Genomic DNA, 19035 nt, shown 5'->3' with positions numbered 1-19035 from the left:
AGCATTTCTGAGACTTTGTGTCATAAAGAAAAACTTTGATTACTTTTAGTCTTAGTATCAATAATAAATATTGAAATTTTAAGGGTAACCCCAAAAAAGGGAAAAATTCAGGATACTTAGTAAAAGTAGAAAAAAAAATAGAGACAATATGTTGTAGTAAACTGAGGGAAGGGAGGAAGCAAGAAAGCAAAGCAGCACAGTAAATCGAAGGACCCAAAATAATAAACACAAATATGTCAGTAAGGACAATAAGTGTTCTCAGGCAAAATAGAACAGCTCAAAGACTCAAACTGAATTTTAAAATTAACCTAGTTATATGATACGTATAAGTGATATTCCCAAAACACAAGGTCACAGAAAGGTTGAAAATAAAGGCATAGAAAAAGATACTTCCAACAATTGCAAAAGAAAAGAGAGCCAGTATGGCTCTATGAATATCAGATTAAATCATTCTTAAGATAAAAATCATTAAGAAAAAGAATCATTACAAAAAAGATAAAAAGAAAAATTCCACCAAAAAAAAACTGGAAAACAAGATGCAAAGCAGAAACTATGAACAAAGTTAAAAGCCTGGGAGAATATATTTGCAATGTGTATAACTGATAAGTAGAATCCAGAATCAATAAGAAAAATACAGATAGATAACACCAGTGTAAGAAAAGACTAATACAGTATATTGGTACCGAGTAGTGGGGTGCTGCTGTAAAGATACCCAAAAATGTGGAAGTGACTTTGGAACTGGGTAACAAGCAGAAGTTGAAACAGTTTAAAAGGCTCAGAAGAAGACAGGAAAATGTCAGAAAGTTTGGAACTTTCTAGAGACTTGGAGGGCTCAGAAGACAGGAAGATGTGGGAAAGTTTGGAATTTCCTAGAGACTTGTTGAATGGCTTTGACCAAAATGCTGAGAGTGATATTGGCAATAAAGTCCAGGCTGAGGTGGTCTCAGATAGAGATAAGGAACTTGTTGGGAACTGGAGTAAAGGTTACTCTTGCTATGCAAAGAGACTGGCAGTATTTTGCCCCTGGCCTAGAGATCTGTGGAACTTTGAACTTGAGGGAGATGATTTAGGGTATCTGGCAGAAGAAATTTCTAAGTAGTAAAGCATTCAAGAGGAAGCAGAGCATAAAAGTTTGAAAAGTTTGCATCCTGATGATGCAGTAGAAAAGAAAAACCCATTATTTTCTGGGGATAAATTCACTGGCAGCAGAAATTTGCATAAGTAACGAGGAGCCACATGCTAATCACCAAGACAATGGGGAAAATTTCTCCAGGACATGTCAGAGAACGTGGCAGCCCCTCCAATCACAGGACCAGAGGCCTAGGAGGGAAAAATGATTTCCTGGGCCTGGTCCAGGGCCCCCCTGCTGTGTGCAGCCCCAGGACTTGGTACCCTGCATTCCAGCCATTCCCAAGGTACAGCTCAGACAGTAGCTCCAGAGGGTGCAAGCCCCAAGCTTTGGCAGCTTCCACGTGGCGTTAAGCCTGTGGATGCACACAAGTCAAGAATTGAGGTTTGGGAATCTCTGCCTAGATTTCAGAGGATGTATGGAATTGCCTGGATGTCCAGGTAGAAGTCTGCTCCAGGGGTGGAGACCCCATGGAGAACCTCTGCTAGGGCAGTGCCAAAGAGAAATGTGGGGTTGGAGCCCCCACATAGAGTCCCCACTGGGGCACTGCCTAGTGGAGCTGTGAGAAGAAGGCCACCACCCTCCAGATGCCAGCAGATCCACCAACAGCTTGCACCATGTGCCTGGAAAAGCTACAGACACTCAATGCCAGCCCATGAAAGCAGCTTGGAGTGGGGCTGTATCCTGCAAAGCCACAGGAGCGGAGCTGCCCAAGACTGTGGGAGTCCACCTCTTGTATTGTCATGACCTGGATGGGGGACATGGAGTCAAACAAGACCATTTTGGAACTTTAAGGTTTAATGACTGCCCTACTGGATTTTGGACTTGGATGGGGCCTTTAACATGGAGTCAAAGGAGATCATTTCATAACTTTAAGGTTAAATGACTGCCCTATTGGATTTTGGACTTGCATGGGACCAGCAATCCCTTTGTTTTGGCCAATTTCTCCCATTTGGAATGGGTGTATTTACCCAATGCCTGTACCCCCGTTGTATCTAGGAAGTAACTGACTTGCTTTTGATTTTACAGACTCAAAGGTGGAAGGGACCTGTCTTGTCTCAGATAAGACTTTGGACTTTGACGTTTGAGTCAATGCTGGAATTAGTTAAGATTTTGGGAGACTGTTGGGAAGGCATCAATGTGTTTTGAAATGTGAGGACATAAGATCTGGGAGGGGCCGGGGTGGAATGATATGGTTTGGCTGTGTCCCCACTCAAACCTCATCTTGAACTGTAGTTCCCATAATCTCCATGTGTCATGGGAGGGACCCTGTGGAAGATAATTGAATCATGGGGGACAGTTACTTCTATGCTGTTCTCATGATAGTGAGAGTTCTCACAAAATCAGATGGTTTTATAAGGGCTTTCCCCCTACTTCACTCTGCACTTCTCCTTGCTGTCACCATGTGAAGAAGGATATGTCTGCTTCCCCTTATGCCATGATTGTAAGTTTCCTGAGGCTTCCCCAGCCCTGCAGAACTGTGAGTTAATTAAACCTCTTTCCTTTATAAATTACCCAGTCTTGGGTAGGTCTTTATTAGCAGCATGAGAATGGACTAATACAATCTGCCTCACAACAGAGCAATTCTACTTCCAGACGTCCAGACTGAAGCTATTCTCACAGCTGTGACCAAAAAGATACATTGAGTGTTTATTGCTGCAATTTATATAATAGAGAAAAGTAGAACAACCTAAATATTTCTCAGTAGAATAGATAAACTGTGGTTTATTCACACAACATTTAAAGTAAAAGGAATAGCGCATATGAATCAAAATGGATAAATCTGGAAAACATAATGTTGGGTGAGGAAAAAAAGGAAGTTGCAATTGATATGTACAGTAGGATAATAAACAGGAAATTTTTTGAAACACAAATAACAGTAGTGTATACTGTTAAGGAACTCATACATATGAATAGAAGTACAGACTCAGGGGAAGAAATGATACTAAGTAACTGCAGAGTTCTGGTGACCTCTGAGTAGGAACACGCAGGGAAAGGATGAGCAGGATAACTTTGTCAGCAATGTTCTACTTCCTTTTTAAATAAACATTCTGAAGTAAATATGTACAAGTTCTGAAACAAAATGTGCAGGATTCTTGTACCCAGATGTCTTATTTGTGTGTGTGTGTGTGTGTGTGTGTGTGTGTGTACACAAACATACATATATTATGTTTGAAATATTTCTTAAAAGTTAAAAATGTACAGTTGAACCTCAGGGAGGCATTAAGAAAGGGAGAGAGAGGGAAGGGTGAAGAAATAGGCAAACCCTTAAAGATGATAGGTAGGCAGATTGTTTTGTTTTTGTTGTTTTGGTTTTTGTTTTAAGACAGGAGATCTCACTTTGTCACCCAGGCTGGAGTGCAGTAGTGCGATCATAGCTCACTGCAGCCTTGAACTCCCAGGCTCAAGCAATCCTCCCATCTCAACCTTGCAAATTGTTGGGATTACAAGCATTAGCCCCTGGCCTGGTAGCCAGATTCTAATAGGTCACAGAACAAGCAAGGAGAGGGGTGAAGCAGATGTTAGGAAAGCTATAGTTTCCATCAAAGGAGAACTAGGAGCTGGGAAGGTATGGGAGACTGTTCAATGGCTTCAGAAGAAAAGCTGAAGGGAGGCTGCCTGTGGAGAGATGAACCCTGATCATCTATACAACCTTCAGTTCTCTCATTTTGGCTGAGCATAATTATTTTCACCATGGTCTTTACTACCACTAAACATGCTGGCCAGGATCTAAAAGCAGTCAAGTTCAACACTTCAGAACTGTTAAGTTGCAGAATACATTATTGCAATACATTATTGCTCTATACAATAGAATAACTGCAATAGAATAAGAACAGCCTCAGAGAGGTTAAGTGACTTGCTTGAGGTCACACAGGAGGGACCTCCAGCATCCCTGCTTTGATTCCAAAGCCTGTGCTCTTTATACTACATGTTTCCTCTCGGGATTCAAATAAGCCTTTTGCAAGTTTCCTACTTCCAGCAACAAATCCCAAGCAGCTTAAACATGTCTGTTGATATCTTTTCGTTTTGTAGTTTCCTTCCTGTGGCCAGAATAAAGCATGATTTAGAAATAAAGCATAAGGCATCATTAATGCCGAGGTGCTGAGTCAACATTTCAGGTCATAGGGAAGTGATGAGGGAGTTTCCAGGGCTTGGAGGTCATTGGTTTCAGCTGTCTCCAGAACACAACACTCTGGTAGGGACAGATGTCCTCTTGGTCCCCATTGAGGACCTCCTGCTTCTGAACTGGCAAGAAATCTCAAGCACTAAACCATCTCCATGAAAACAGCATATTTTAGAGTTGATCTGGGTTTTATGGGCTGGGAGAGCAGCTCCTGAAGGCTAAGGAAGGCAAGCAGGAGGCTCTGCCACCACCTCAGGACATCACCTCTGGGTTTTATTCAAAGGTAGAAGCTGTTCTGCTTGCACCATTAGAGGTACATGCAGTTCAGCCACTCTCTCCTTTGCCTCTCCTTGATTTTCAGTCTTGTCTAACGAGATGGGTTCCAGTTTCCACTTGAGCTTCAGTGATTTTAATTGCACCATTAGGAAGGAAATTGGGGCTTAAATTAGAAAACTAAAAGTAAAAAATAGACATACAACAGCAGCAACAGAAAAATTCTTCTGCATCTTTTCTCTTGTCAACCAGCTCTAAAACTCAACTGAAACATAAATAATCCTACTGTTGATATTTTTTTTTTATTTTGTCTTGGTATTCAGTGTCCAAGCAGGGCAAAAAGTCAAGCACAGTGGACTAAAGAGATGAGCATGGAATCTAGCCATGTCTCTGACACAGGCAAGAAGCCACTTGAGCCTGGACCTCAGTATCTCCACTCTACAGACTTGATGATTTATTTCTCTCCTTCCCTCTTTCGTTCTATTTCTCTTTAACTTGATGATTTCCAAGGTCCCTTCAAGTTCTGATTTTTACAGTTGTGGGCACCTACTATGTGTTAAAGTTATGCAGGCAACCTCAGAGATGCTTATGAGCTAACAACCTGAGGCATACAATGAATCAGGGGCTAAAATCATGAGAGTGAAAAAGAGAGGACAGTCTCTAAGGGGTGGAGGAGCAGGCTGGGCAGGTGAGTAGTGGGTATTCCAGATGACAGAAATGACAGTAGCAATAATCCTAATCCTAGCAACAGACTTTGTATTAGTTGTGCTGTACTGGTTGCAACTCACAAAAACCCAACTAAAACCAGCTCAAGAAAAAGAAAAAAATCTTTGCTAGAAAAATGGCTGCAAAGGCAAAGACTTGAAGACCCAGAACAGAGCCATAAAGTGGGGGCCTGGCCACCAGGACTCCTACTGCTGCTTTCTTTGTTGTGCTAAATTCAGAAAGACATTCTCCAGGTTGCATGCAAAATAGCTGCTGACAGTCCTACCTTACAGTTGTAAAGCTCATGACCCAAGGAAAAGAGAACTTGCTCTCCAAATTAGAAAAATCTGGAGAAAATTCTGATCGTATATGAGTCTGGGTTACACACTCACCACTGTGGAGGTTACTGTGATTCTAATGAACAGCTGGAGCACAGCAGCAGCATGTGGAGTAAGGCAGGAGCAGTTTTCCAAACAAGCAAGGGATGATACATCAGGAAAAGGGGGGAACAGATTCTGGGCAAACAAAAAATATCTAACATTATGTGTCACATCTGTCAAACCCATTTTACAGATGAGAAAGCTGAGGCTGAGACAGGATAGGTAACCAGCCCAAGTAACCCACACGTTAGAAGTTAGCAAAGCCAGATCCTAACTCTGATCCATCTGCTCAAATGTACTACCCAGATCTGTTGCTATTCTATTTTCTGGTGTTAAGTCATGCACATATTTTTCAGAATATGGACAACATTTTAAAGAATAAGAACAAAATTAAAATCACCATCATTAAGAAATACTCACCGTCAAAATTTTGGTGGGTTTCCTCCTAGGCGCTTTTTCTGTATCTATGGTATATATTTAGCATGTACCACTTTATTATTCATTTTCTTGACATGAATCCACAAGGCATACCCGAGGACCATGACTGCAATAAATGCCACTAGTGCCCTGCCCAGACTCCTTTTATATTTTATAGACTGGATCACCCATCCCCCAGCTGCTGTGAGTCATGGCTGCTAATGGCTCACAGCTGCTCCCTCCTGAGATGCTTGGGAGATTTTGCCTCTTTGGGGGTCCCATAGTCAATGATTGACTGCCAGAGAGTTATAAAAGTCCAGCCTGCCTCCCTCAAGGAAGGAAAACATGAGGGTCCTGTGGAATGAGGTGGGAGTTAGGTTTCAGTTGAAAGCCATCTTTGTCTCTTTCCCCTTCTCTGACTTGTTTCTACACCTCCTTAGAGGTTTTCTACAACTTATCACTTGCATGTGAGTTCTTGTCTCAGGCTTAGCTTTGTAGATAACCCAACTTGGCAATGACCCAATAAGTTTCCGTTGTCCTAAAGCATGGCTTCTTATCAACTGCTCATTGAAGATGGGGTGGACCATTTAACTGGTGGCCAAGCCCAGCCAACTACCAGCATTTACATCTCAACATGCTTTTGTATTTTTCTCTTCCTTTTCACCCTTGTAATAACTCTTATGAAGTGCTAAAAAGCTGTGTTTCGTGGTTTAAAAAGCCAATTACTTTATTCATTTCTTTAGTCATGTATTTATAGAATCATTAAGGCTCTGAAGAAAAACATGCATTATTCAGTTAAATTTTGCTGCATTTTATGGGAGGAAAGTATATGCTGTAGTAGAAGTCTTAATTTAAGAATTCATGAAGGTTTAAACTTATTGATTATCATATTCGCTCCATCCTAACACGTATAATTTCATATTTTTGAAAATCTTAGAACCAATGAACACATTGAGTGAATGTTTTTACTCCCATCCCATTCTCTAAAAACCTATTACACATTTTTTTATTCGTCCACGTGAAGTCTAGAATCACTTCACTGGATCTTAAGACACCCCCTCATGAATAAAATTTAGAATAAAATTAAGTCAAACCTATAAATTAATTTGAAGAAAAATGACATCTTTATGAGTGTCCTTAACCAGTACAATGGTGTGTCAGCCCCCTGATTTATTCAAGTTTTTATTTATTTCTCCCAATTGATCACTGTCATCTTCTCCATGTATATACTGCACAATTCTTATTAAAAAGTTAGTATTTTGGCTGGGCACGGTGCTCACACCTGTAATTCCAGCACTTTGGGAGGCCAAGGCGGGTGGATCACAAGGTCAGGAGATCGAAACCAGCCTGGCCAACATAGTGAAACCCTGTCTCTACTAAAAATACAAAAATTAGCCGGGTGTGGGGGTACATGCCTGTAATCCCAGCTACTCGGGAGGCTGAGGCAGGAGAATCGCTTGAACCAGGGAGTCGGAAGTTGCAGTGAGCCAAGATCGTGCCACTGCACTCCAGTCTGGCGACAGAGCTAGACTCAGTCTCAAAAAAAAAAAAAAAAAAAAAAAAAATTAGTATTTTGTACTTGCACTGCTAATGGGAATCTGAGGTCTGAGTTGTTTCCATTATCTCTTCTAACTGGTATTGTTAGCATATATAAAAGCTATTTTCAATATTCGTTAAATATTTGATTATCTTACATATCTATCTTATTATCATTTTAGTTGATCATTTGGGGCAAGCAGTACAGATAATTGTATCACTTGCAAATAAAGACAATGTCTCTTCTTTCCATTATTATAAATTTATTTCTGAACCATGTCTTATTACACTGACCAGAACATCTATAAATTTTTTAGAGATAAAAGAAATTATTAGGAATGGCCCCGATATTTCACCACTAAGCATGAAATTGAGTGCTTACTACAGATACTTTTCAACATATTATAGAAAAATGTGTCTAAGTAACTGAAGAATTTTCATCAATGATGGGGTTGAGAATTATCAAATGCAACTTTAGGAGTTTATTAAATCAGATTCAGGATGATGTAATGGAAAGTACTTTCACACTTTAGAGTAAGTGAGACTGTACCGGAATGTCAGCTGTAGTGCTTACTTTGGCCTTTATCAACTTGTCTGACCTCACTCAGCTATCATTTCTTTAGCTATAAGATGATGATGATAACTCATAAGGTTCTGTGATCACTAATTAATCTAGTTTTTATGAAGTGTCTAATATATGGATTATCACACATTAAATGTTCAATTACCATTTCCAAAATAAACTCTACTCTGCTATGGCATTTCATTCTTTTAATATACAAATGGATTTAATTTGTCATCATTTTACTTAGAATTGTTGCATCTATCTTTATAATTGTGTACCAAATGCAAAAACATCGTATTTTCTCTGTGTTTGGATCACCTAGAAGAAAACTGTGCCTTAAAATTTGGAAGGGATACATTTAAATTATATTTTAATGACCTATACATGCAGAAAATTGCATGAAAGAATGCATTCATAAATCCATTTGGACCCACAGTACTTGATAACTTATTCCAGTTTCTGCTCAATGTAAATGGCCATCATATATTGTACACTAGTGACGGACCAGCACTGTGCTAAGCATTTCACGTGCATCATTTAATATGATTGTCACAAAACACCATGTAAGGGAAATAACTCTTCCCCCTTCTTGTAGATGAGGGAAATGAGGCTGAAAGAGGTGAGTATCCTGGCCAACGCCACATAGTAACTGATAGAACAAGGTAAGGCTGAATCCAAAATAAATCCTACTATATACTATGAGGATTTAGTGGGTTTCCTCCTAGGCTCTTTTTCTCAATAAAGATATCTGAATTGATCTAATTCTTTGTTAATTTCTGGTAATTCATATTTGCTTCTAACAAAATTTCAAATATATAGAATTAAGTTGTTTTTGATATTTTCTTAGACTACATCATCTGCCCAGTATCTATCTGACTCCTTTTAGTTCTGTCCTAATTTTAAGTATTTATGCTAGCTTTCTCTTTTTCTCATTTATAATTGCCAGAAGTTGATTTATTCTACTGTCATTTTCAAAATCCAGCTCTTGGGTTTACTTATCAATTCTATTTTTTGCTTTATAATTAATTTCTGATTTTATCTTTACTATTTCTTCCCTTCTAATGTATCTGAGTTATCTTTGAACTTCTTTAATAATTCATTCCTTTTATTCTCTCATTTAAATTGGAAATACTAAAACTTACAGAGAAAGACTTCAAGATGGCTGATGAGAAGAATTTCATGCTTTCCTCGTCCACTTAGGGGAACAAAAATAGTGTATACACAGTCACACTTTGAATACATTATCCAAGACAGAACACTGGAGTTCAAGAGAGAAGTGACAGAAAACACTAAAAGTGAGGAAGGAGAAGAAAGCAAGGCAGCCCGCTTGGCCAGGATTGGCTGGGAGCCGGGAGTAACTTCCCAATGTGGCGAACAGTGAGTGAGAGACTTCCAGCAACACACAGCCCCACCATGCAATCATGCAATCCTGGTCACGTAAGAGAACCTCGACCCTCCCAATCTCTGAAACTGACACAAGAAGCTGCTGGGAGATGATTGGATGGAATTGCTGTGGGGCGAGGGAGCTCACACTGAGTCCCACACTCTTCTGAGACCTAAGAAACTATAGCAAGGCATCATTTTCAAACTTAGCTTCTGCACACTGTCCTGGGGCCCAGCAGCACTGGGACTGAGGCACTCAGGAAAATGGGGTTGTCACTGCTGAGACTGCAGCATGAGCTGGGAGTACTCCCACAGCCCGAGCTGAGAAGTGAGCAATGTGCAGGCTGCAGTTTGCCAGTGCCAGGAAGGAAGTACTGCTGGGACTTGAGACTGGGACACAAGTGAAGTGTGAGTTGCTGCTGGGACTTGGTCACGATCTGGGCAGGGCCTCCTGCAGCCAGGGCTGGAGTGCAAGCTAGGCACACGCTAACAGTGCCAGGGATGTGGGGCGAGCCCCATCAGAACTAGGATGAAGCAGGGATATGTATTCTCCACCTGCTGGCCCAGACTGTGGCCACTGAAGCTGGCTCCATCTTCTCCAGTGGGATATCCTCAGTGCAACTGCTACTTCCTTCATTGGAACACTCCACCTGGAGCCTAAGGATTGCCATGCCCTCACTCACAGTGCCTAGTGCCCTCTCTCACCATTGGCAAGCACAGGCCCATCCAACCTGACTATGCCATTCTCCCTCTCGACACAGAGCACACAGTCCAGGTGATTGCCCAACCTAATCCACCACCTCGGGCACCTGACCACTCCTTCCATGGGCCTGAAATTGAGACTAAACTCCCAGCCACTACCACCTTAGCTAGCACTTACCTGCAAGCATAACATGTGGGTCTGAAGACTGCTCAACCTAGCCATTTACAAGCACTGCCAACATCAATATGCACACCACTTGGGCCCCAGAAAATTGCTCCAGTACTGCTATTGTCATCACCCGTGCCACACCAGCTTCCCAGGGGCCCAGGAACCCACTCACCCATCTGATCCACTGCTGCCACTACTGATATTCAAGTAAGCCACCTGGAGGCCAAAGAATCAGCCCACCAGTAACTGCCAACACAGGTGCCAGTGTACACCATCATGGGACACAAACAGAGGCACACTCAGCTCACTGCTGCCATGACTGTGGCCTGAAGACTGACCCAATTGCCATCTCAGTCTCCATCACAACTTTACCACAACCTTCACTAATAACCACAATGTAACCCACTGAGGAAATCACAGATTCCACTAACACTGTCTACAGACAAAGAAATCGTGCAGAGACTACACTACTGTATGCACCCAGAATCAAAGTAATGTGTCCTACCCACTCAACACCATACATAGAGCTTCAGGAAAAAGTTCTCCCTACAAAAGTAAATCAAAAATAGAAAAAAAAAAATGACTGTTACACCAGATGTGCAGATATCGATTGTAAGGACACAGAAAACATAAAAATGCAGGGAAATATGACACCTCCATAGGAGCACAATAATTATCCAGCAATAGATCTTAATCAAAAAGAAATTTAAAATTCCATATAGAGAATTCAAAATATTGATTTTAAAGAAGCTCAATGTGATACAAGAGAATTCTGAAAAACAATTCAAGGAAATAAGAAAAGCAATTCAAAATAAACATAAGAAATTTACCAAAGAGATAGATACTTCTTAAAATAACTACATATAAATTCTGGAACTGAAGAATTTATTGATGCAAATACAAAATACATTTGAATGCCTCAACAATATACTAGAGCAAGCAGAAGAAAGAATCTCAGAACTCGAATATAGGTCTTTTAAGATAACCTAGTCAGACAAAAATAAAGGAGAAAAAGAGTAAAAACAATAAGCAAAGCCTTTATGACATTTGGGGCAACACGAAGTTATTAAATATTTGAATTGTCAGTATTCCCAAGGGTGAAGAGAGAAAGAAAGAATTGGAAAACCTATTTAATTAAATAATAGACAAAAACTTCCCAAGTCTAGCAAGATATTTAAACATTTAGATACAAGAGGCTCAATCTTCCAGCAATTCCCAGGAAAATACAACACAAAAGGTCTTCTCCTTGGCGTATTATAGTCAAACCGTCTTAAGTCAAAGAAAAAGAATGAATCCTAAAAACAAGAGAAAAGCATTTCATTACCTATAAAGGAAACTTCAACACACTAACAGATTTCTCAGCAGAAATCATATAGACCAGAAGATAATAAGATGATATATGCAAACTGCTAAAAGAAAAAAAAAATGTCAAACAAGAATACTACATTCGGCAAAATTATCCTCCGTAAATGAAGGAGAAATAAAGTTTTTCTCAGACAACCAAATGCTGAAGGAATTCATTAGCACTAGACTGGTCCTACAAGAAATGCTCAAGAGAGTCCTAAAAATGGAAATGAAAAAACAACATTTACCATCATGAAAATACATGAAAGTATAAAATTCACTGGAAAAGCTATTACAAAATGGAGAAAGAAAAAACTCAAGTGGTACCACTACAGAAACCCATCAAACAATAAAAGAGAAAGAAAAGAACAAACAATATATAAAAGAACCAAAAAGCAATTAACAATATGACAGGAACAAAGCCTGACATATCAATAACTTTGGATGTAAAGGGATTAAATTCTCCACTTAAAAGACAGAGAGGCAGTGTGTCCCGCCCCGTCCCGGCCCGGCCCCGCGCACCTGCTCCAGCCATGATGAACTTCCGAAGCGCGGACGCGTTGCTGGGGGCCCTGTTCCTGCCGTTGCACGGCGGTGGCAGCCTCCACTACGCGCTGGCCCCAAAGAGCGGCACGGGGGGGACGCGCTCGGCCGCCGGCTCCTCCAGCGGCTTCCACTCGTGGACGTGGACGTCCGTGAGCTCCGTGTCCGCCTCGCCCAGCCGCTTCTGCGGCGCAGGCGCCACCTCGAGCACCGACTCGCTGGACACGCTGAGCAACCAGCCAGAGGGATGCGTGGTGGCGGCGGCTACAACGAGCAGTGAGGAGGAGCAGCTGCAGGCGCCGACGGACCGCTTCGTGGGCTACATCGACAAGGAGCGGCAGCTGGAGGCGCACAACCGCAGCCTGGAGGGCGAGGCGGCGGCCCTGCAGCAGCAGCAGGTGGGCCGCGAGGTCCATGAGACGCGCGGTGCGATGCTGCGCCTGGGCAGCTGCGCCTGGAACAGGAGCACCTGCTCGAGGACATCACGCACGTGTGCCAGCGCCTCGACAACGAGGTCTGGCAGCGCGAGGAGGCCGAGGCGGCGCGCGTGGAACTGCAGAAGGTGCAAGCGCTGCAGGAGGAGTGCGGCTACCTGTCGCGCCACTACCAGGAGGAGCAGGTGGTCGAGCTGCTCGGCAGGTGCAGGCTGAGTTGCGCAACGCCCTCAAGTGCGACGTGACATCGGCGCTGAGCGAGATCGGCTCGGCGTGCAGCTTGAAGGCCATGCGGTGCAGAGCACGCTGCAGTCCGAGGAGTGGTTCTGAGTGAGGCTGGACTGACGTTAGAGGCAGCGAAGGTGAACATAGATGCCATGTGCTCAGCGTCGGAGGAGATAACTGAGTACTGGCGTCAGCTGCAGGCCAGGACCACAGAGCTGGAGGCACTGAAAAGCACCAAGGACTCACTGGAGAGGCAGCGCTCTGAGCTGGAGGACCGTCATCAGGCCAACATTGCCTCCTACGAGGAAGTCATTCAGCAACTGGACGCCGAGCTGAGGACCACCAAGTGGGAGATGATAGCCCAGCTGTGAGAATACTGGGACCTGCTTAATGTCGAGATGGCTTTGGATATAGAGATAGCCGCTTACAGAAAACTCCTGGAAGGCGAAGAGTGTCGGACTAGCTTCGGCCCAATTCCTTTCTCACTTCCAGAAGGACTCCCCAAAATTCCCTCCGTGTCCACTCACATAAAGGTCAAAAGTGAAGAGAAGATCAAAGTGGTAGAGAAGTCAGAGAAACTGTGATTGTGGGGGAACAGATGGAGGAGACCCAAGTGACTGAAGAAGTGACTGAAGAAGAGGAGAAAGAGGCCAGAGAGGAGGAGGGCAAGGAGGAAGAAGAGGGTGAAGAGGAGGGGGCAGAAGGGGGAGAAGAAGCAAAGTCTCCCCCAACAGAAGAGGCCACATCCCCAGAAAAGGAAGCCAAGTCCCCAGTGAATGAAGAGGCAAAGTCACCAGCTGAGGCCAAGTCCCCAGAGAAAGAGGAAGCAAAATCCCCAGCCGAGGTCAAGTTCCCCGAGAAGGCCAAGTCCCTAGCAAAGGAAAAGGCAAAATCACCAGCTGAGGCCAAGTCTCCAGAGAAGGCCAAGTCCTCAGTGAAGGAAGAAGCAAAGTCTCCAGCTGAGGTCAAGTCCCCTGAAAAGGCCTGAAAAGGCCAAGTCCCCAACAAAGGAGGAAGCGAAGTCCTCTGAGAAGGAAGAGGCAAAATCTTCAGCTGAAGTCAAGTTTGGGCTCGAAAAGCCCAAAGAATCCAAAGTTGAAGCCAAGAAGGAAGAGACTAAAGATAAGAAAAAAGCAGCCACCCCAGAGAAGGAGGCTCCTGCCAATGTGGAGGTGAAGGAAGACGCTAAACCCAAAGAGATGACAGGTGGCCAAGAAGGAACCAGATGATGCCAAAGCCAAGGGACCCACCAAACCAGCAGAGAAGGAGGAGGCAGCGGCAGCACCAGAGAAAAAAGACACCAAGGAGGAGAAGGCCACCGAGGCCAAGAAGCCTGAGGAGAAACCCAAGACAGAGGCCAAAACCAAGGAGGATGACAAGACCCTCTCAAGGGACCCAAGCAAACATAAAGCGGAAAAGGCTGAAAAATCCTCCAGCACAGACCAAAAAGACAGCAGGCCTCCAGAGAAAGCCACAGAAGACAAGGCTGCCAAGGGGAAGTAAGGCACGGAGAAAGGAATGTCTGGAGCAGCCAAAGAAACTCAGAAGGGGCCCAGAGCTCAAGGATCGGAGTAATGCAATTTTCACTTTTTCTCTCTTAATGTAAGAAGAAACTGCTTAGATGATGGGGCCTTCTTCTTCAAACAGGAATTTCTGTTAGCAATATGTTAGCAAGAGAGGGCACTCCCAGCCCCCTGCCCCCACACCCTCCCCAAGCGATGGACAATTGTTATGAAAGCTTATGTAGCTGAATGTGGTACATGCTGAATGCCACACGTAAACTCTTGACTATAAAAAACTGCCCCCCTCCTTTCCAAATAAGTGCATTTATTTCCTCCATGTGCAACTGACAGATGACCACAATAATGAATGAGCAGTTACAAACACTTTATGCTTGACATGTCTTAAACTAGTTCTACATGCCTTCTGTTTTCCAAAGGACTGGTCAAGCCCTTGCCCAGAGCTCTCTATTCTAGAAGAGCTGTCCAGGTGGGGCTGGGCACTGGCCACTGAATTATGCCAGTGCACACTTTCCACTGGAGTCCACTTTCAACTTCTTCTGTGCAATAAAACCAAGTGTTTATAAAATGAAAAAAAAGAGAGAATAGCTGAATAGAGTCTTTTAAAAACGTGATCGAACTATTTGCTTCTTACAAGAAACTCAAATTATTAGTAAAGACACATAGACTGGAAGTAAAAAGATGGAAAAATATATTCCATGCAGATGGAAACCAAAAATGAGCAGGAATAGTTGTACTTCTATCACATAAAACAGACTTCAACTCAAAAACAGTAAAAAAAAAAAAAAAAAAAAAAAAAACACACACACACACACACACACACAAAGAACATTATTACATAAAGATAAAAAGATCAACCCAGCAAGAGGATATAACAATTCTAAATATATATGCACTCAATACTAGAGCATCCAGATTCATAAAGCAAATATTACTAGGTCCAAAGAGAGAGACAGATGCAATGCAGTAGTGGTGGGGAACTTCAACATTCCACTGTCAGCATTGAGCAGGTCATCTAGACATAAAATCAAGAAAGAACATTGGATTTAAACTGGACTTTAGACCAAATGGGCCTAACATTTACAGATCGTTCTATACAACCACAGAATATGCATTTTTTCACCAGCACATAGAATATTCTCCCGGATAGACCATATGTTAAGCTACAAAGCAAGTCTCAACAAATTTTAAAAATCAAAATTATATTAAGTATCTTCTTAGACCACAATAGAATAAAACAAATAAATCAATACCAGGAGCAATTCTGGAAACTATACAAATTCATTTAAAAAATGCTCCTGAATGACTATTACATCAACAAAGAAATTAAGATGAAAATAAAAAAATTTATTGAAACAAATTAAAATGGGAATACAACAACCAAAACCTGTGGGATATAGCAAAAGCAGTGCTAAGAGGGAAGTTTATATCAATAAATGCCTACATCAAATTGTGGAATTATTATAAATTAACAGTCTAACAATGTACCTAAAGAAACTAAAAAAGGAAAAAAACCACAAAACCCCAAATTAGCAGAAAAATAGTAAAGATTAGAATGAACTAAATGAAATAGAGACTAAAAAAATACAAAAGTCAATAAAAGAAAAAAGTAAATTCTTTGAAAAGATAAAGTCAATAAACCACTAGCTAGACTAAACAAGAAAAGGGAAGACTTAAATCAACAAAATCAGAAATGAAAAAGGAGACATTACAACTGATGCTACAGAAAAACAAAAGATGATTATGAACAACTATATGCTAACAAACTGAAAAACCTAGAGGAAATAGACAAATTCCTGGAAACACACAACCAACCAAGATTGAATCAGGAAGAAATAGAAAACTTAAATTGGCCAAAAATGAGTAGTGAGTTTGAATCAGTAATAAAAACTCTCCCAACAGAGAAAAGCCCAGGACCAGATGCATTCACAGCTGAATTCTACAAAACTTACAAAGATAAGCTAATACCAACCCTTCTGAAATTACTCCCAAAAATCTAAGAGAAGGGAATTCTCCCTAATTCAATCTACAAGGCCAGCATTACCCTCATAGTAAAACCAGATAAGGACACACATGTAAAAGAGAAAAACTACAGGCCAGTATCCCTAATGCACAGAGATGCAAAAATCCTCAACAAAACATTAGCCAATCAAATCCAACAGCATTCAAAAACATAATTATAATAACCAAAACAGCATGGTATTGGTATAAAGCTGGACACATAAACCAATGGGACAGCATAGAAAATCCAGAAATAAAGCCACATGTTAACAGCCAACTGATGTTTGGAATTTTTCATTGACACTTTATAAAATTAAACTAATTTTAATTTTATTTCATTCTTATCAGAGAATTTATCCAGAATCATTTCCAATATCTTGATCATCAATTTTCTTTATAAACTAGTATAGGTTGTGATAAATGTTCCATGTTTTATTGCACAAAAACAATGAAAATTTTCTTGCCATTTTCAGAACACAAAATTTAATCCAAATCTATTAAATCAAAGTCAATATTACTAATCGTACATTTTTTTTAAACCAAAGGCTACATGATGGTTTTTTGGTTTTTTGTTTTGTTTTGTTTTGGGTTTGTTTAGGGTTTTATTGGTTGGTTGGTTGGTTGGTTGGTTGGTTGGTTTGTTGCCTCAACATCTGAAGGCTGCAATGTATGCCCATCAGTAGTAATTCTGGGTCAGTGGAGATGGGATTACTCGCCCCCTCCCGCTGAATATCAGAATATGTGTGTATGTAAGTTTTTATAAAATGACTTCTCAGACTCTGATATGATCTTTGGGGCATCTTTTACCAACTTAGTTGAGAATCACTGAGATAAATGGAAATTAGCATCATGGCATTCATGTGAATTTTATCTTTCATTGGCATAAAATGACTTCTAATAATTATATTTACCTTGTACTATACTTTTTTACTGATGTTAATATTGTCACTCCTAGTCTCAGTTTTTATTTTTAGCATTTTTTTTGCCTCTTTTAGGTGAAGCTTTGATAAATAGCTATAATTGGCTTTGGTGGATTCTAAACCAAATCTAAGACAGATCTTTTAACAGAGGAATTTAATCCATTTACTGTCATGTTTGGCCTTCACGTATTTAACTGATATATTTAATTTGTGTCAGTCAAATCAACTTTTGACTCAGGCAGCTTTTTGTTGTAAAAAGTGTCTTCTAAGTTGTATAGACCAGTCCTTCACCTGTTTTTGCCCTCATGCCCATCCCTGCCCTTTCCGTTGCTTATTTGGTATCACAGTAGGGCTGACCCATACAGGCTGCATTTTCCAGGTTCCCTCATCCGCTCCCTTCAGGATAGGTTTGGCCAGCGATACAGACTGGCAGAAGATTGCAGTGTAGAAAGCAAGAAGAAGGGTATTTCCCCCTCTTCCTTGCCTTGACTGCATCCCTTCTGTGACTCCAACTTGGGCTGGACAAGGCTCCCTCTTTTTCCAGTTTCTACTTGGTGATCCCTGCCCCTGGGGGCAGTGACACTGCTTCCATCTTTTGTCCCTACAGCCCAGAATTTCCATTCTCTGTCCTCCATATATCCTCCCCATTGATAACTACCTTCTTTCCCTGGGCTTTTTCTCTCCATTCCAGGAGATCTTCTTAACTGCATCTTCCTTAACACCAACTCCATTTTCTGCAATATTATTTATTTTCTTTACTGCTTCTAATCCCAATACAAGTTTTATTAAGCTATTGGATTTTACAGGTATTTACAATCTTTATCTCAATTTCTGCTTGCATCTTAGCTACTCTTTTAATCTTACTATGTCATCTGTCATTTCTTGTATCTCAGCGTTCAAATTTACTGAGAACACAAAAAGACGCATCCTAGTAAATGCCTTTATTAACTATTTTATATTTTTTCAAGACATTTTTCCTCTGAATCTAGTATTCTCCTTTTTATGTCTCAGAAAAATCTTCAAGGTCTCTTGTTTTGTTTTTCCTATTATTCATGCTTGATAAAGGAGAAAGCTGGTCAGGCATGTTGCCAGTACATAGTTTGGATGGATCTTCTTTCGTCCTTGTTATTAACTACATGACTATAATTAGAATCCACATCTAGACCTTAAGCTGAGGGCTGATTAATATGCACAGATTCCAAATTCCTAGTGGTACAGTCCTTATTCTCATGTGTATTCTAGACCAGAATGGGCTGACTTCGGAACATGTGGAGGGAATATTCTGGGATAATTGTATGCAGCCGTCTCTGCTTTAGGAAAAGCGATGCATGGACATTTACATTCACCAGCATATAACTGTCTCACAGGTCTCTCTAGCTCTACTCTTTCATAGATTTCACAGTCAATTTCATTGATTTCACAGTATGGTATTGGTATGGCCTGAATGTGCACCCCAAAATTCATATGTTGAAACTTAATCACCCAAATGATAGTGTTAACAGGTGGGGCCTTTAAAAGGCGATTAAGTCATGAAAGCAAAACCTTCATGCATGGGATTACAGCATTTTAAAAGGGCTTGAGGGAGTGGGTGTTTTCTCTTCCACTCTTCTGCCATGTGAGGACACAGTGTCCATCCCATCTGGAAGATGCAGCAAGAAGGAGCCA

General features: G+C 41.3%; 1 pseudogene; it reads left to right on the top strand.

Annotated features, from left to right (window-relative positions):
* Positions 1-12260: 12260 nt before the first annotated feature.
* LOC469944 (neurofilament heavy polypeptide-like) lies at positions 12261-14432 on the top strand (annotated as a pseudogene).
* The last annotated feature ends 4603 nt before the right edge of the window (positions 14433-19035 follow it).

The sequence above is a fragment of the Pan troglodytes genome, chromosome 21 (genome assembly GCF_028858775.2).
Source record: "Pan troglodytes isolate AG18354 chromosome 21, NHGRI_mPanTro3-v2.0_pri, whole genome shotgun sequence".
NCBI classification, from domain to species: domain Eukaryota; kingdom Metazoa; phylum Chordata; class Mammalia; order Primates; family Hominidae; genus Pan; species Pan troglodytes.
The sequence above is the reverse complement of the archived record's forward strand: the minus strand, read 5'-3'. Positions and strand labels throughout refer to the sequence as shown.